This window comes from Mauremys mutica, chromosome 9 (genome assembly GCF_020497125.1).
Source record: "Mauremys mutica isolate MM-2020 ecotype Southern chromosome 9, ASM2049712v1, whole genome shotgun sequence".
Classification (NCBI taxonomy): domain Eukaryota; kingdom Metazoa; phylum Chordata; order Testudines; family Geoemydidae; genus Mauremys; species Mauremys mutica.
The window spans coordinates 7,791,581-7,811,818 of NC_059080.1; the positions used below are offsets into that span (position 1 = coordinate 7,791,581).

General features: G+C 42.1%; 1 long non-coding RNA gene across 1 annotated transcript in view; it reads right to left on the bottom strand.

Annotated features, from left to right (window-relative positions):
* Positions 1-12,102: 12,102 nt before the first annotated feature.
* LOC123376995 overlaps positions 12,103-20,238 on the bottom strand; it is a 33,603-nt gene continuing 25,467 nt past the window's right edge. The window contains exon 3 of the long non-coding RNA XR_006582028.1: positions 12,103-12,247. This is a non-coding gene — a long non-coding RNA (uncharacterized LOC123376995). The remainder of the gene's footprint in view (positions 12,248-20,238) is intronic.

Below are 20,238 nucleotides of genomic sequence, written 5' to 3' on the forward strand. Positions count from 1 at the left end.
AACACTCACGTCTTGTAATCATGACAGTGACTTTCTGGAATAGAATCAGGACCTTTTTGCTCAGATGCGCTTCAGGGAAGTGCTTCCCCTTCTTCTCAAACCTCAGGCAGGTCCCAGACTTTCCTCATAATTCTCACTCTCTCAGGCTCTGGATTTTTTGAGCATATCGTGTCCTTTCCATACTCTATGGATAACGTTCTGTCCCCGTTGAAATCAATGACAAAACTAATTGACTTGAGTGAGGGCTGGAGTTTCACTGTAGGATTCATAGAATTTCTAGGAAGGAAGAGACCACACCATGGCCCTTTCTGCCAACTCGAGCTTCAACCAAACCTGGAGGGGGGTTAAGAGAAGACTGCATGGTCCACTCTGAATGGAAGTCCTCTTTGGACTTCCATTCATACCCGATGAAATGAGTATTCACCCACGAAAGCTCATGCTGCAAAACATCTGTTAGTCTATAAGGTGCCACAGGATTCTTTGCTGCTCTTTGGGTGAGGGTGTCTTGTTGAAGTAGCTTGGTGAAGGCAACCATCATCCCCTCTACCTGGCTGCTACTGTTCAGTTCAAGCTTAATCTTGCTTTCTCTTGAGTTCTGTCCCATTATGCCCTAAGATCCATCCTTTCCTTCCTGCCCATGAGCTCATAGACAATGTCTCAAATAGTTTCACTCATCAAAGATTATGGAACTGCTCATGATTCCTGGTTATACTGAAATGGGACCCCGACAAACATTCTTTATTATTCACTTTTGTTCATTTATTATTTGTATTGCAGTAGCTTCCAAAGAACTCTATCAGAATTGGGGCCTCATTGTGCTAGGTGTTGTATAGGAAGGCAAGCTCCTCTCTCCAGAGGTACTGAAAGCCCAGAAGCCATATAGATGGCTGATAAATGTTAAAAGACTAATACATCAGACAGAGATATTACTGATGTCCAGAAAAACACTGGGGCACTTTGGAAAGCCTTAACTTCTTTCTCTCCATTTTTTCCCCACTGATGAAAAATTCCTGCAGTTTTAACCATTTGCTGACACTACTCAACCACCTTGCAATGAGAAGCTACTAGTTCCTTTTTGTAATCAATCGTCAAAGATTATAGAAGTAGCTTTTAAGAGAGGACATTCTGTCAGTCCAGGTGTGCAGGGGCGGCTCCAGGCCCCAGCACGCCAAGCGCGTGCTTGGGGTGGCACGCTGCGGGGGGCGCTCTGCCGGTCGCCGGGAGGGCGGCAGGCGGCTCCGGTGGACCTCCCGCAGACGTGCCTGCGGAGGGTCCGTTGGTCCCGTGGCTTCGGTGGAGCATCTGCAGGCAAGCGGGACCGGCGACCGGCAGAGCGCCCCCCGTGCTTGGGGCGGCATAATGGCTAGAGCCGCCCCTGCAGGTGTGGGTGTAAAATAAATATATAATACAAACTACAATTTAGATTAGGAGAAGTGCATGTGTCAAAAAATACCTCCAGTCTACAGATGTGTTGAGAGAAGCACAAAATTCCCATTTCATTCGGTTCCCTAGAAATAAAAGGCCTGATTCTACTTTTAACCCCCTATGGCACCTGTCTATTATGGTGCTGAGCATATTCTATCCTTGGAAATGCATGCAAACTTAGTACAGAACATAACTAAATTAACTCTCTGAACAAATATTCCAAATCAACTCTCTAAAAAGGTAGGGTTCTCTACTACTTACAGGGGGGGGAGGGGGAGAGCAAAGACATGAATTTATATTCTGATCCAAGATTTTATGACTGCAGTAACTAGCCTTTCTAGCTATAGAAATAAAACTAACATTGTGGGAATAACTCTTCTTTTAACAAGGGCCATGTCTTAAAATCTAAGCGGTGTGATTAAATTATGTTTTAAATATATTGCTCGCCGATGTATATCTTCAGTCTGGAAAAAAGAAAAAGAAAGCTTAATCATATTTTTTTTTTAATTTCTCCCCCTAAATTACTTACACATGCTTCTCCCAAGCAACCTACAATTTGAATATTCTGGTCACTAGAGACGAAATCTGATCTTCAACCAACTCATTATAACATGGCAAGACTCCAGATACTGACAGAATCCTAAATAAATTTTATATTTCTTGTTCTAGAATATGCTTCAGGATTCATTGCAGGAATTGCTTACTCAGCACTTAAATTAGTATGCAGTGCCTCTCTATTGTATTCAACAGCTTAATTAACTTCTCCATTTAAGAGTTGGACTGACCCATTTACCTTCTACTGTTTCATACATTTTGCTGAAAGACTGGTTACTTGATGAGACAGAGGAAAATGAGAACAAGGAATCCACGTAGTCATTTGCAACTTGAGTTGAGTGTTGGGTGGTATTTGTGGCCTGTGCTATACAAGATGACTTGGTAGTCCCTTCTGACCTTATACTCTGACTCTTCTACATCTTTAGGCATTTTTCTAATCTGTTTAGTAGGTAACAAACTTCTATATATGAGAGCAAGCAAATACATGTTGGTGTTGTGGAATATATCAATTTTTACAGCATAAGTTTGGGAAGGTTTTATTACATGCTGAGATTTTCTTTTGTATACATCAGATGCAAGCTATTTTTAAAAAATGATTCCCAATCTTGGGAAAACTTAATCAGGGAAAACTTGCTATGAACTCAGTGGGCGTTTTTCTGCAGATGGATTGGACCCAAATTTGATTAAAAGAGGAGAAGGAAGCACTCAGCACCTGAGAGGAACAGACCTTATGTAAAGTTAGGAGTCAATTCACTATATCTGACTAATTATGAGAGATGCTGAGAATCCTCAGCAAACAGAAAAGTCAGGAACAGTACAGGTATATTAGCCCTGAGAACAAGCTGAACCCACAAGTATGTATGTTTATCTTCTACAGAGCAGCCTAACATTAATATCGTCAATGAATTTGGCCCCAGTACATCGTGTAAGCCAAAACTGTGGCACTAATTTGCATATTTTATGTTCCAAATCTCTCAAGTTTGCATGATTCAAGAATGTTATAAGTGACAAGAAATTCTTTCTACTCTTCATACATGTCTTTTTTTTATTCTTATTTAAAAAAAAATCTGACTCATTAGCACATGTAAACCTTGACTTCATTGGAACAATGGCTACTTAAACCAGCAGAGAATCCAGCCATATGTGTCTTTGAATTGTATCTGCAGGCAGAAGTACAAGACAGTTGCTTATCTTAGATGTATCATACATGGCAAGAGGTAGAGGACAATAAGCAAAAGCATCAGCACTATCTAAACTAAATGATCAAGTTATCACTTACACTGGTATGTGAGAGATGGAAGCAACCCTAGAAAGACTCAAGAATCTTTAATAATCCATTCTGTCCTTATTGCTATCATTCTTGTGAAGATGGAGCCTCTGGTACTCAGATGTTTGGCTACTCTCTTGATACTCTCATTTCTACTGCTTTGTAGAGGTTATGCTTTTAGGATGGAAGTCATAGTGGAGGGTCAGTGGGATTCAGTAGGATAACTGAAGAAATGAGTATAGTGGAATAGCAAAAATATAAAACGGGTCGGCAACCTTTCAGAAGTGGGGTGCCGAGTCTTCATTTATTCACTCTAATTAAAGGTTTCACGTGCCAGTCATACATTTTAACGTTTTCAGAAGGCCTCTTTCTATAAGTCTATAATATATAACTAAACTATTGTTGTATGTTTCTGTCTCAGTGGATCCCATCAGTCTAAGGGAATATTCCACACTGCACGACACCCATGGTTGGCCCATGTCAGCTGTCCTGGACTTTTAATTGAAGCTCTGGAGCCCTTCCCACCCTGCAGGTTCCTAGAGCCTTCGCTCCAGCCCAAGCCTCAGCATCTCCACTGTAAATAGCCCCTTAGCCTTAATCCCACCAGCCCAGGTTTTAAATTGCAATGCAGACAGACCCTCAGAGTCCAATTGAGTGTCCAGTGGAGTTTGTATAAGGACTCCCATTGTCTTTACTGGGTGCTGGATTGGTCCTGCTGAAATTTCAAGAAAACAAGATGCTTTGGAATCTTTTCCTAGAGACCTGGGTGAGACTTGTATCTCGTTCTCAAGATGGGCAGTATCAGCTGCTTCAGAGGAAGGTGCTTACAAGCAACCCTGCAGTAGAGCACAATGGGACAACCTGCTCCATGGATTGTCTTTCTACACTTGAATAGCTAGAGGTTGGCATATGGCGTGAAACATTGGGGCTTGATTATTTCCTAAATAAAATGGAGGCATTTCAGCTAGGCGAGCAGGAAAGATGTGCAGAGAAATCATGGCCAAGCAAGACCAAAATAGGCAACCATGTTGAACAGATTAGGCCATCATTACTGTTACAGAGTTAAATAGCTTCATCGTAACATTACTGCCGCCTTTACTATGTGTTTCCAGCACAATCCAGACATTGAATTGGGACATAAGATCTGAAGTTACGGCATGACTTCACTGTGAACAATTGCCTACCTAGGCGAATCTGACTGTGAAAGAAGATGGATGATGTCTGGTAAAATTGGAAATTGTAATTCACAGAATAGCTCAGTCAGAATGACTGACTAAAAAGCAAAAAAAAAAACCCTAAAGCAAAGCAAAAAAACCCATGAGATGAACAACAAAGATGTTTAGAGTAGAAACCATGGAAAGTCTGGCTGTTAATCTGATGATTCATCACCAAGCTTTAATGCTGTGAATGGTTTATTAATGCACACTGTACTCAGTGCAGATGGAAGCTAATATGGAGGGGAAAAAACCCTACAGAGAATAAATCTCAAAAGTGATATGTGGTTTTGAAGAAATCTGAAGCATCATAACAATACTAATAAGTCCTCCAAGTGAAGCATGCAGTGCAACTAGGTCAAAAATAAAACTTGCCCTAGTGCCAAGCATGAGGTGTGCAAAGGAATTGCTATTGAATGTATTCCATTCCTCGAGAAGATATTGATTTCAAATACCTCTGCAGATTGTATTGTTTGTTTTGTTCCCAATCCACGCATAATAAATGGAATTATCTTCTACAGCTAGTGATTATCTAATTAGCATTTTGCAATTTTGTTCGCATTCCAGTTGTGCTAAAATGGTGAAGCACTGCTCAATGATTTACATAGAAATTGCATCAATATGTTTACCTATCTCCTGTTTAAACCACATGCAATTCAGGATGGAATGTTGTAAAGGAAATGACTAGAACATTTTATTTTGGAAACTGTATTTAGCTTGCTATCTTAAAGGTGGCTCTTCATATGTCATAATTCCTATAATAAAAGTTAAAAATGACTGTGTAAGATTCAATATCCATGAAAAGAGAATTGCATTTTCCCTTTTCATATGATTTATGTATAGATGTTGTTTGTATGTGGTACATAAGGTGCATTCAGAGTGGATTTGCAATATGATGATACAACTCCAGAGTGCTGTGAGGCACAAAAGTTGCGTGTTTCCAATCAGCCATTAAATGTACTAATTCGGTGGCATCTGAAAAGGAAAAACAGTACTTTTTATTTCCTGCTCGCACTCTCTAATGTGCAGACACGCACAAGTATACAGCGCAACAAGTCAAATACTGACAGCATCAGCATTCTAGGAAATCTTTATTTTCATGGTTAGCGCTGCAGAATGCAGAGAGATCTAGGGTGGTATTTTCAAGGGATCGCAGCACTGGTATAGCTCTGTTCCCACTGAAGTTCATGGGAGACTTACTATTAAATACAGTGGCAGCAGAGCTCGGCCAATTCTCAGCACTTTTGAAAATTCCACCTTTCGTGCTGGAAAAATAATGTCCAGCTTCAGAAAAACACTATAAGCATACATTTAACTCCATTGAAGTCAAATGGACTTAAATATGTGCCTATTCCTTTTGTTGTCAACCTAGGTATAGTAAAGGGGGAGGGGGGAACCTGCCCTGCCCTTTGAAGGACTTCTTTTTTTAATTGCAAATACTTATTGCCTGTTAATCTACGGATCCTTGTTAGGGGTCTGTAGGAATGCTTGATTTTACTTGGGAAGGGTTTTGATTTTATCCTTCTCAAGGCCTTTGGGCCTTTCCTGCACCCAATCTAACTATTTTCTACTAGATATATCAGGCAGTAAGGAGTGAGTAACAGCAATCTCTCATGCAGTGACATTTCGTTTTCCTTCATCTTTTTTAAAAAATCAGTTAATACAGTGGGATGACTAGAAGAAATGGTGCCATGATATAGGAAGAGGGATTGGCTAGAAATAATCAAATGTTCAACCCAATCAGAATATTTGATCTTTGGTGGTTTTTAATACAAAACCACATTTAATCTAGAGTTTAGAAGGGAGACAAAAAAATCTATCATTTACCTTCTTGATTTGGAATGTGTAGTTCATCTCGTGTGGTGCATAATTACAGAGGTACCTTAGGACCAAATTCATCCATAATTCCATTCATGTCAATGAGATTGTGGCAGAAATGAATTTGGCAAATCAAACATAGGGCTGGATTCTGTGGTCTGGCAGAATCTTTCCCTAAGACTAGCCCAAGGAGGATCGATCCAGCAGACTGACAACATGGGGGCTCTCAAGGCACTCTTTCACTGCTCTTCAGACAGAGGGGTCATGTTAAATGACAGCCACTAATTACATTTTCTCATAGTGCAATGTCTCAGACTCCTTTCTTCCATAATGTCCCTAAATGCAAACCTGCTGAGCCATTAAAGTAGGGAGACCTAAATAAACACAACCCCTGATCCTGCAGGTGACTGCATGGGCTACCTCTGCACTTGCCTAGAATGCCATAAGTCATTGAAGGTGGGGCCATGTGCAGTGCAGTCCAGGATATGGTCCTATAGTTCTAAAACCTGCTCCTTTTGCTGGAGGACTCAGTGAATGTTGTCTGTGTCTACTTAAATGCAAGTTCGTTGGGACAAGGACTTTTTTCCTGTCATATACCCCTTCCACGGTTGGTATGCAATGAGTTTTTATCTGATGCTGTACTGTATTCCACTAGCCATAATTGCTGAAGGATAACCAGAGCTGACAACTGAATATTAGCTGACTGATTTCTGGCTGCTGAGTTACTTGCAAGGAGCTGAAGGCTCGATTAGATATTAAAGCTTTTGTTACATGAAGCCAGACTAGCTGAAATCTTAATTCTTGCTGCTTGGTACCATTAAAAAAAGAATGAGTGGAGCCAGATTTGAATGGTTGCTCTGAAGAGCAGCTGGCCTAAATGTTAAATGTATTAATTTTCTGTTGTCATACGAGCCAAGGTATAATTGAATTTCAAATAAAAGTAGAGACATCATTAGGAAAGCTTCCTGAAAGACTCTTTATGTAGGCTATGTAAAATTAATGCATTTTGTGACAGAAACACGAAAAAAAGATCATGTGTTGTATATTTAGAAGTTCCTTGGCCATGGGTACAGGGCATGTTCATTTAAAAATTAACTCACTTTACTTGCACGAGATCGTAAATGTCAGGTGTCTAACAGCTGCAAATTTGTTCCAATAAGCTGAAAGTCAGACCATAAATTGGTCAGTATCTCCTTGGGGTTGGGGGAGGGGAGGAGACAGATTTATGCTTCTTTCTTCTGTTATAGAAATTGAGCAAATTTTATGCAGTCTTCCATGGGGAGCTGTTTGGTTAATTTATCTCATACGAAACTAGAACAGTCTGTAGAGGCATTTCAGACCTGAAATAAATTGTATTGCCAGATTTTATTTTAAGCTCTCTGGAGCAGTGTCTGTCACTTAGTGTATGTTTGTACAGCACCTAGCACAAGGGGGCTTTGACTTGGGGGAGGCCACTACCGCAATATAAATGGCACATAATAAGTTAACGTAGGCTTCCAAGCTCTTGTCATAAGAGGATATGACTAAAGGTTCAAGGACAGCTGCCTTAAAGGAGAACTTCGAGTTCTCCATACAGATGGATGTACCAGCGTTTAGCATATCTGCCCAAAGCTACAACTTGCCCTTTAATGTTGGAGAGAGTGAGCTATAATGAAAGAAGAATAGGATGCCAGTGAAGTGTAACATCATAGAATCCACAATGACAAAAACTGTTTTCTGTTTCCCGGGGTCCCTTTTCCTGCTGTCTGGTTAGGAGGAAGGGAGACTGGCCTTTTGAGCAATATCTTGTAAGCGCAGTGTGTATGGCGCTCCCATTAAGTTTGATGGGCATTGGATCCAGGCCCATGGAAAACAAAGAGGATGCCACTCGAAAAGTTTGAGTACCAACCCTTTGAATTGTGTTTTTGGTTTTTTAATGGCTTGAAGCAAACAATTGTTTATCACTGGAGGGGGGAAAAAATAATCTACCTGTGGAAATTATTGGTCTAGTTCCTTCCATTTGTACTGTTAATTAGTGCCTCAGGTATCCTACCATGTTGTAGACACCAGTCATTGAGTACACCATGTTTTAAATTAGCTGAATTTTTGCCAGAGAACTTGGCAGGAGTTCCAGAAAACAGAATTGCTGTTCCCAGTTGCAAAGATTGCTAATTATTGCCTCAGGCCTCAAATGCCAGTGTAATCAATAATAGCTAAGAAGGAAAATATCTTGAAAGAAAAAAAAATGCAGCTGTTCTATTGCAGCGCAGAAATATTAATGCTGTGGTGTAAGAGGAGCCCAACCTGTATACGTGGGTGTTACATAAACACAGTGCTAGAGATTCTAGGCTGCGTTTTCCCCCTCCATTTATACTGGTGGAGCAGAACAAAAATTTGAGCGGAGAACATGGATGTGGGAGAGCATAAGTTCCATAGGATGGTTTGTGGGTTTTTTGTTTTTTCTCTCCACTATCCCCTACTCTGAGCCCGCTAAAGCCTCCCATGGTCATGACATTTCATGGGTGCTCCATGGGCTGGGTGGAGCCATGTTGGCGCGAGAAGAGGTGGAAGCAGACAACAGGTTTCATGATTTTGAAAGTGCTGGTGATCTACAACCCTTCAGGCATGGGCTGTCTTTACATTTGTCTTATACTAACAATCTAAGAGCCCCCCACAGTTAAGAGTAAATGCACCGGGGGACCCAGTGGAAAATGTATGGCTTTTTTTTTTAAATCCCCCATTTATTCTTTTGTTGAGGTGCACAAGGTATGGATTAGTGTGAGAGCCTCACCGAGAGCACGAATACATAGCAGGGATTTGGATGAAGTTAGGTTGGGGGGCCTAATGGACTGGGATAGGGAGGACATTGCATGCAGAGAGGATTTTGGGGAAGAAGCCACAAAAGGGGTGGTGAGTGCCAGAAATCTGAAAGAGAGGCTGAAGGAGATAGTTAAAGAAAACAGGGCTTACGTGTAGGCTGAATGAGTTGAGTGGGGCTATGAGGATCTCTACAGTACACTGCCTCCTAGGATAGCAGGTCTATGTAGATGGCCTTAGCTAGCACAAAGTCCTCCTGGTGTTTGCCATCCCCTACTGGGGGTCAGGGTGCTGTTGTGTATAAGGGGCAGAGCAAGTCACACAGAACCATGCCAAGCAGAGGGAGCCTAGGGGCTGGCTCACTGTGAAGCTGTCCCATTGATTTGTGGGTATGCAGCCTAGATTCTCCAAGGAGCACTAGGGTCTCTGGGATTTACAGATCACATGGAAAAACAAGTCACAATGTGGCAACGTATTTGGTGGTGGTAAGCAGAACCGTTTCTCAGTGGTGGGATGCTGATAAATCTGGGAGTGACAGGCGCAAGCCAGATTGCATGCACAGCACTTAAAAGTTGAAGGCATCTAGGACAACCTGTCAATTACCCATCGGCATGAAGCCATTCCACTAGCCAACTCCAATGTCAGTTTCAATCGTGAGGAAAGTCACATGATAGGAGTGATAGTCACAGTACTTCTTTTTCTTTCCGAGAGAGAGGTCTGAGGGTTCTGGGCCTGCAAATTCTTACTCACACAAGTAGTCCTATTGCTGTGAGGAATGTCTTTTCAGCAGGGCTGGCTCAGGCTTTTTTGCCGCGGCGTTTCATTCCTCGGTGGCAATTCGGCGGCAGGTCCTTCGCTCTGAGGGACCCGCCGCCGAAGACCCTGACGTGCCGCCCCTTCCCATTGGCCGCCCCAGGCACCTGTTTCGTTCGCCGGTGCCTGGAGCAGGTCCCTGAATCTGTGGCAACTTTGCAGCCCTCCCTAAGAGAAGCCTAAGTCACTGAAGTGCATCAGCTCAGCTTTTTGACTTTATGCCTTGACTTTTTAATGCTGTACCTACCCTAGATATCCCTTACCAAGAGTTAATCTGATGTTCAGTCATAGTATCCTTAAATGCTTTGGGCTTAACCATTACTCTGGCTGTACATCCAGAGTAGGGGAATAAGGAGGCATAAGCAGTCTTCTTAACTCCCCCATGCTGGCTACCCTTCTCCCAGGGTCTTCATGGAAGGGGAGAGTAGTTGCCCCGGGTAGCAGCGACTGCTGCGCCTCCTTCCACACAGCTGGATGGACAAGGCAGAGTATGCAGACCTCAGGGAACCTTCCCCACCCTCCTACCTCTGCAGCTGGGCCAGGACAGGTAAGTGAAAGGAGTAGAGCAAACAAATTGCCATAAAGTAAGGAGGAATCAGGAACCATGTTGTGACTAAGACATAATTTGGTTCATGTCCTATTACTGTGACATGGCAACTCATGCTACCTTTTAAAAAATGGATTGGATTGCAAGACAAAAATCTAGTCTTTGTGCTTCATAATTGTTTTATATCCCAAATGGTAAACATTACAATATACAGTAGCTTCTTTTGTTAGCCTTCTAATCAAACAAAATGTGTGCTAGGTTCATTACAGATAAATCAGAAGGGAAGGGTCCTGCCCCAGAGGTCTGATGAACTAAGTCTCCTGGGACTCGCTGACTGAATTCTCTGTGTTATCAGTGTAATGACCTTTTATATCGAATTACTGCAATTTAGTACCAAGGATTTTTAACTGTGCTTAGCAAATCACTCGTAAAATTGCACTAATTTGTATAATTTTTCTTTTTGCAAAATGTTCTTGGGAAAAGCCAAACAGTATGGTATAACTCTGGTGCGGTAACAGCAGCGAGATGCACCGATGAGTAAGACATGTAGAATGTACATTGAACAGTCAGAATCTCAGCATTCATAGTTGTTTGGCTCACTTCTGTGTGGTAGAAATAAACCCTCATTCTTCATCACATAGGTAAAAGGGATTGCAGTGTTTTTCCAGAGTGACGTATATGTCTCGGATGTCCGTGCCTGTACTATAAATTTGCATGCTTTATACATGCCATTTGCTGTGCGATATACATCAAATGAATGCTCCTCTTTTCTTTTAATGGTGCTTGTTTTTTGGTTTTTTTTAATCCTCACATCCTATAATGGAGGACATGAAAAATACATAAATGTGATCTTTTATCAGAGAGCAGAACATCTACAATCATTGCTTATTCTTTTTCACATTGTGTCACAAATATTTGTGAGTATCTAAAACTAAAGAACTACCGTAGAAATGTTCATCTTTTCTGTTTTCTTATTGAAACAGGATTGCTACATCTTTGCAGACCATTTTTAACCAGCCTTCTCTTTACAGTCCTGTCTGCAGCTTAAAAATGAGACAGCGTCTAGGAAGACAGGGCCCAGTGGAGTCAATGGGAACCCTTCCAATGATGTGAAGGGGCTGTGGTTTCTGTAACACTTACCACAGGTTGTTTGAAAAGGAAGATTTCCTTCCTCCCCCACCCCCAAAATAACTTTCAGGCTTTCTATTAAGCAAAGAGAACATTGCAAAATTGTGCATTGTGCTCACAGGAGACAAAATACAACTCTAACTCGATATAACGAGACCCAATATAACACAAATTCAGATATAACGCAGTAAAGCAGTGCTCTGGGGGAGAGAAGGGGGCTGGGCTGCACACTCCGGTGGATCAAAGCAAGTTCAATATAACGCGGTTTCACCTATAACACGGTAAGATTTATTTTTTGGCTCCCAAGGACAGTGTTCTATCGAGGTAGAGGTGTATATGATGAATGTATAGGTGAAATATCTAGGCACAGTAAGCATGTACTAAAATCAAAGCAACACAAGGACAATCTGCATTTCTGCACTAACAGAGTGAATAACTCCATGTGTTTGTGGAACATTAATTAAAAATATTTTTTTTCCATGACAGTCTCCATCAAAGGCCAACCAGAATTCATAGATCAGATGCAAGGAGTCCAGCTTCTGAAGTAATCTTTATCCAACCCATCTGATCTTCTTTGGGCTTATCTTCTCTCCCCTCACTTACTTGACAACTCTTCCTATCCCCTCTGATCCTCCACAAATCTTCATGCTTCCCATCACTGATGAGGTTCTGTTTCTGTCTGGTCTTAAAGAGACAGAAGTGCAAATACTTTAGTTTCAATGCTTTCACCGTTGAACAACTGAGAGCAAGAACTTTTGTATCTAAGGCCTTTTGCTCCACTGAGATTCCAAAATGGGCTAAAATTCTTCCCTCTTGGCTTTCTCATCCATAACGGACTTGATTAAAATTTCATAGGTGTTTCATGAAATCTTTACCAATTGGGCAAATCAGCATGTTGACTTCACTGTCCTCTCCAAGTTTTCAGACAAAATTTCTTTGTGGAAGTAAGAAATATTTTGCTGCTCCACTGTGAAGCATTAATCTCAATACAGCAGCCATCCATGCTTTAGGATTGCTCTAACGGGCACATGATGGGTAAACCGGTTTTTGAAAGCTATAAATACTATCAAATGAAGGGGAAAATGTCTAGTTTATAATTAATTGGTGTTGTTTTAACTTGTATGTTAATACCTATGCCCCTTTTATATGGTGCCTTTCATCCTAATGGTACCAAAGCACTTTTATATAAATATGAAATAATCAAGGAACTACTGAGCCAACTCTAGGACAGAAAGGCAGCAAATATATGGACCAACCAACACAGAATTAATGGAATGAATGTATAACATTCATGCTGAACCATGAACCCCCTCCAAGCTGAAAATGGGTTTGATAAATGCCTTGAACCTGTGGGGAGGATGTTTACATAATGGATACATCCACAGATCCTCTGGCCTGCTTTTCTCCCTTACATTCAAGAAATCCACACCCATAGTCATCTTAACTTCTTGGTGAGGGGGCGGTGGTCATTCCCCTTCCTAGTCTTACTTCCTGTGACTCATCTTCATGGGCTGCTTGTGGAATTTATGGAGTAGCCAACAGTCACCGCAGTTGTGATGGCACTTCTTTTGTTAGGCCCTTCTTACACAGCTCAAACTCCTCTGGACATAACCCAGTGCATATGGGGAGCTGCCACGCAGTTATGCTCACTTTAGATAGAAACATGTGCCCAACACTGGAAATCCTCTAGAGTTCAATCTTTTTATCCCAGTTACAAGTGCACTGCACGCAACTCTAGTAAATCCTACTGGAATATGTGTAATATTGCTTCACCAACCCCTGACCTCCCCGGAGGACATCCAGTAGCAGAGGCAGGGCTAATGGGATTTGTTTTCTCATAGCAACTGGAAAATGAACAGAACTCAGCATCAGCGGACAACATCAATTTTCTTCTTCATGCTCTTTGCACTTAGGACAATAAGAAAAGAAAGAAATTGTGAACAAGGCACATGTGAAAAAAAATTGAGTTTAAGGCTGGCAGTGTGGGGCAGCTGTCAATCAACTTTATTATCCCCTCCCCTCATAAAAGCAAAAATACCAGCATTCAACAACTCCCCCGTTTTCAAGAAGCTGGGTCCCAGAGAGGACAGGTATTCAGAATTCTGAGTCCAAAGTTTACCCAACCCCACTAGTGATTAAGAAAGAATTGGACTGAGTCAAAAGAGTTTTTTTTTTTGTTTTGTTTTGTTTTTCTCCCCTGCTCTGACTTCTTAAAAGAATAAGGGACAATGAGGGGAGCAGTGGAAAGGGGGTGAGTAACATTTTTTCTTACTTTTAAAGTCAATACAGATTAATTAACAGGGATTAATTGTTTCAGTGGGCGGGTTATCCTTGCAAAGTGTCATTTCAGGGTGAACGGACTGAATAAGAGTCATTTAAAAAAAAGAGAGATTAATCAACTGATACAGGAAGGGACTTGATTACACAAAGTACAGAAACAAATGCACAGCAGAAGAAACCCTCCTGGTGAATTTTCATTGTTAAAATGTATTAATAAAATCTATAGTGTTTGTGACCCCATGGGCAGTTCTGTTTCCTAATCCACTTTTCTTTTAAATTCACCCCTTCTGCCTGGCTTCAAGAGGTCCTCCGGCTATGTGATTCTAACTGAAGGTGAGAGCAGAAAGGTTTGGGGAGGGCATTTCTGACAAGAAGAGGGTAGCCGTGTTAGTCTGTATCCACAAAAACAACAAGGAGTCTGGTGGCACCTTAAAGACCAACAGATTTATTTGGGCATAAGCTTTCATAGGTAAAAAAACCTCACTTCAGATGCATCTTGTTGTTTCTGGCAATAAGGGAGTTGCTGTACCTCGTGCTTGGTTAACTCTTGTGTAATGGAATTAGTTCATTTCTTAAAGCCCAACCAGCCCCACCTCCTTCTCCAGTCTTCATCCCTAATATGAAATATCTTGCTGTCTGTTCTCGACTCTTCCCGCTTCTTCGGGGGGAGGGGGGGGGAATCCTAAAGAAGGTGGGCTGCATAAGGCAGTAAGCCCCCCAGGATGGGGAGAAGTCAGCACTGCAGCTTTGTGCACAGAGATGGGGCTGTTGGCTAAGACACAACAAGTGAGGTGCATGAGGGTTCCAGTCTGCTGAGGGCGGGAGGAAGGGCAGTTCCAGAGCTTGACTATGGGAATGTATCTAGAGAAACTGGAAGACTCTGATTTGCTTTGGGAAAGGATGAGGAGGCAACAAAAGGACATGCACCGTTGGGTGAAAGAGGAAAAGGGTTCAAGAAAACTAGATTGGCCCTGCAAAAGGCTCCTTCTCACAGTTCCTCCCCCTCCTTTCCAGTGTCCACCCTCTGAAGGCTGCATCACCATCCCCAGCAGTGATAATCCTGGGAGTGAAGAGTGCACTCTACATTCCAGGGGAGACACTGCTACTCATAGGATTGGGCCCTTAGGTAGCTTGGCAACACATCATTAGATGGAATTTAACTTGGGCAAGTTCAAATAAGAGTATATTGGATGGAGTAATTTAGACTCCTTGTACACGCTGATGCATTCTGAATTAGTTGAAAGCTCATACTGTCAAGGGCGATGTCTGCTCAGTGCATGACAGCAGTGAGGGCTGTATTGAAAAGGAGATGCAGGGTAATACAGAAAACAATCTAATATCTTTCTGTAAATTGATGTTCCCTTTTGTTGCGAATACAGAACTTAGATTTGGGTCTCTTATCTTGAAAGACTCCGAGCTGGAAGAGAGTCAGGTCTTGAAAAAAAGCGCAACAAAACAATTGGAGGCTTGTGTGTTTATGTGCATGAGGAGGAGAGACTAAAATGATTTGGTCTACGAAGTAGAGTGAGAGAAGACATGACAAAGGCGTGTAAGATGTTTGGTGTAGAAAAACCCAAGAAGGAGCTCTTTTAATTTCCTCCTCTTCTCTTCTCCCCTCCACCCCCCCCAAAAAAAGCCAGTCAACCTTCTTTTTAATGATTTGTATAAATGAAGCCTTAGGTCCTTAAATATAAATTTTAAAGCAAAGTGTTTGATTTGGGGTGAAGGCAGGAAATTTGCCTAATAAGTGTTTTTCTTTTTATATGGCTCAACTCCTTTTCCTGTGGGACAGAATTCTTCCTTCTTGCTTTAATCCAAGGGGGGAAAAGAAACTTCCTCACAACTTCCGTCTCGTAATGAATCCCCGCCCCCGGCAAATAAGCAAAACTCAGCTTGAACGTAAACATTTACAAAGGGGGGTGCGGAGGAAGAGAATTACATCTAATGGCCTGATTTTTGCAGCTTTTTGGAGGGCCTGTTGAAAGCCACCTGGTCGTTATTCTGAACTGATCTCCATGTGTTTACTTCATTGTCTGCTCCAGTCATTCTTGCTGTGAGGTTGGTGGCATGAAGTCAATGCTGCACTGAGGAATCTGCAATAGTTGCTAGCCCTGTGGCTTGGCAGAGAGCACATCCTGCTGCTCCATGGCCTTACCCTGAGGCTTTCACATACTACAGGCTCTAGAGGACGTCTTTGTGCAGCCATGTTCACAAGTACCCCAGTAACATCATAAAGCCAGGCAATAGCATCTCAAATATGTAGTGATTTCCCACCCCCGTAACTATATTGGTCTGTGAAGGTGAGGTGGTTGGGCAGGTTCCTGGAACACAGTGATAGAAAATGATGACCTAGAATAACAGTGACTTACTCACAGATTTACTTCAACCTGCCTAACTGTCACATTCCTGTTTAATGGAAACTTGAGATCCTCCAGACACACACTTGGGCAAAGCCCCAATTCAAGCACCTGTTTCCACCCCAGTGCACAAAACAAAACACAAGACATCCAAATTTTCAGCATACAGTTTTTGTGTAATAGGTGTCTGTGCTGTTCTTGGAGTCAGTGTGAATCAGGAACAATCCCTGACATTCAGAAACATTTCCCATTGTTTCCTGTCTTCCAAACTCCTTGCAAAATATATCCTAAGCACTTGGCTGATCCAAAGCCCACTGACTTAATCATGGGATCTGCCCATTGATTTCAGTGGGCACTGGATCAGGGCCTGCATCCATAAACTAGATTGCGCAAATGCATTTATCTGCCATTACTGGCGAAGAATGCCAAATGTAGTTAGGTATGTATCATTCCCTCACCCTTCCACTTTATAGAGTAACAATGATTGCATTGTTTTAAGGTTAAAAGATTATTTAGCTGCAGATGAATCAATACGTTTGAATTGCTACAGATCAATTCACTTATTAAAAAACCTGACTAAACTATTACTCAAAAATTGAGCCAAGTGCAATTATGTTACCGAGTACAGACATTTTTTGGCAAATGTGGAAATCACAAGTGAACCTGTCAGGGGTTTTCTGTTTCAAATTTCAGTATCTCTGGAATGTGTTGTGTAATTACTTGAAGAAAATGACATCACTTCAATTTTTTTTTAGAAAACAAGCAAACCGCTATTGGAACTTAATATATTGTTGCCATTATCTTAAACATAAGGGGTCTTACAAGTATTTTAGATGTATAAACCTATACAGTATAAATTATTTCATTGATAGGCAGATCTATTGAGTAGCCTGTTCTAACACAGCTGATTAAGTCGAAATTTTCAACGTTCCATTAAAAAGTCAAAAATTACCATTTTGACTTCTTTCATTTCAATAAGATAATGTTTCAATTAACTTTTCACTTTTATGCTAATTTTAAATTATTTTAAAATATTTAAATGTATTTAATGGAAATATTGTCTCCCTCCAGAATGCCAATGCTTTTCCGTTGATCAGCCAATAAAGGTCATAGAATTATGAATAGTTCGTGCTCTTCTCTAAAAGATCGCTCGTATCATTGTCCTAATGCAGTGGTGGCCAACCTGCTGCCCCCAGGCCGCATGTGGCCCATCAAGGTAATCCGCTGGTGGGCTGCCAGATGTTTTGTTTACATTTGCACGGTCACCCGCAGCTCCCAGTGGCCACGGTTTGCCATTCCCAGCCAATGGGAGCCTGGCAACTGTTTCCTGCACCTCCCATTGGCCGGGGACAGCTAACCCGTGGCCACTGGGAGCTGCGGGCAGCCGTGAAAATGTAAACAAACTGTCTGGCGGCCCACCAGCAGATTACCCTGACAGGCTGCAGGTTGCCCTGTTGCACTGTCCTGATATGATGTGTTTATGCTGGCCAAAGAACAGGGAGCCATAATATCACTTACAAATCCAAGCCACCTGCATGATGATGCCATTTTACTAGCTAGTGATCAAACTCTTGTCAATGAGAAGTAGTTTTGTTGTCAGCTATTCGAGATGGCTGGAAACCAGAATTTCCATTCTGTGGGAAATGCACATTCTCATTTTTTTCCTCTTCAGAATCGGAAGCTAAAATTCTGAAGTATCTCACAAAACAAATCATTTGGAACTATTCAATATAATATAAATTATACCTTTTTTGAAATTTTATTTTGTGGGAAACAGTCCATTTGTGGTCCAAGATTAAAGTTATTTTTTTCCCCAGAATTTCATTTCCTTATATTAATACATGGCGGAGTATTGTCGACACTGTTACTTATTAGCTCAACTAGATTTAGTCCTTGAACCAATTTCTATGTCAAGAATAGCCTCTCCTCTTATGTGCATTAAAGCCAGCTGTCCCAAGAAGCAATCATTTAAGATACAAGAAATTGCTTCTGTCAACCTTGTCCTATTGTGGCATTTGAGCAGTTTATATACAGATCGTTAATGTTTTATTACTTACTTGCCTCCTTGATCTTCCTCAACATTGTGCAGGAAAGATTTTTCTGAGCCAGGAGACCAGTAGTATAACACTGCTAGTACATCTGTAGCAATATGATGAGAAATGTATATCCACATAGATTCTCTTGCTTAGTCCTCTCGACTCAGAACATTGGTCTCAGTAGATTCTATATACAATCTCTTGCATACAATGCTATACCACCAAACCTGTCTTTTCTGTGTTGCGTTCAGGGGAGCCTGTTACATCAAGATCCTCTTTCACTGCCAAACATTCTTTTTGTACTTTTAAGCATCTCACAGTCTATAGACCTCCATAGATTTTTTTTTTCTTTTTAGCATTGTGCTTATTTCTATCGAACTCCTCCAAGTCACTTTAACAATGCACAGAAGAAACTCTCTGTGTCAGAGCCAAGAACAGAACCAGATTTCTTGACTTCCAATCCTGTTCTTTTGTTAACTGACCATGCTTCCTCCCTGGGATCAGCTGAAAGTCTTCTGACCAAGTCTGTGCTCATATGCTCTCCAGAAGAAAGAGGTTGGGAGAAGTTTCCGTTTCACCCAGGGCTAATGGTACCATTTACTGCAAGAGTAGGTACTCAGGCTGTCTTGCCTGCCAGGACTGAGGGCCACAGTGGTATTTGATGGAACTGAAACTAGATTCTCCACAAACTAACGGGCTTATGTGCCTGTGCAGGGGCCAGTGGAGGCTGCATGTCCATTTTCTTAATCCCTCACCAGAGCAAGTGGGCAGAGAGGGGCAGAGTCTTGACAGCACCCCTCAGGTGTGCTGGTCAGCACAGCATAGCTGTTATGCAGGGTTTTCAGAACCAAAGCAACGGTAACTTAATGGATTTATTCCTGCCACCACCTGCAGAGAATCAATGGGGGTACAGCTTCTCTAGGCACTTAAAACCAAGGTCAGCTGTCCAAACATTCCTTCCACTTTCATTGAACATTAATTCCCTGTCCCAGTCTCCCCATTCTGATTAGCAGAGCTGCCTTGCCTCTCAGGGGCCTAAGATTATTCCTAGCTACGTGATGTTTGCTTTTCAGCTGGCAGTGGCTGAACACATGAGATGGCTAACTACAGTACTGTCAAATTCTGGGGTACATGCAGGAATGTCAAATTTGGGGGCTGTCATGGCCACTTCAGAAATGTCATTATTTGAGGCTGGTAGAGACCAGAAGCCAACTGCTACCCCCTCCTGAGGGCAAAGTAGAAACAGGGAGGGAATTGTGCCTCCTACGGCTTCCCCTCTAGTGTTGCAGCTGGCATACCTCGTCTAGTTCAGGGCTGCACTTAAAGGCCCAACGTAGCCTGGTGGTGTCCAGCCTGTGGCCTTTTGCGGCTCTAACTTGTGGCCCTTTAGGGTGACTGTTAAGAAGAAAATGTGTGTTTGACTGAGTTGATGATGGACTCCTTGAGCCACACCCTGTGACTTTTAAATTGAAGTATTTGAATCCGGCCTGTCTCTGTAGGGAGGGGTGGAGGGTACCACCTCCCCAATGACCTCCGACTGCAACAGGAGCAGCTGCTCAGATTGTGGCTCAAAACATAAGGCAGTACAGCAAGAGCTGCTTGCTCAATATTTCCCACTGTGAAGAAGGGAGTGGGAAGCTAGAGACTTGGCTCAGTCCCACCTCCTTGTCAGACTAGCTGGCTTCAATCATAGGGTTGGAAGGGACTCAGGAGGTCATCTGGTCCAACCCCCTGCTTAAAGCAGGACCAATCCCCAACTAAATCATCTCATCCGGGCTTTGTCAAGCCTGACCTTAAAAACCTCGAAGGAAGGAGATTCCACCAGCTTCCTCAGTATCCCATTCCAGTGATTCACCACCCTCCTAGTGAAAAAGTTTTTCCTAATATCCAACCTAAACCTCCCCCACTGCAACTTGAGACCATTGTGCCTTGTTCTGTCATCTGGTACCACCGAGAACAGTCTAGCTCCATCCTCTTTGGAACCCCCTTCAGGTAGTTGAAA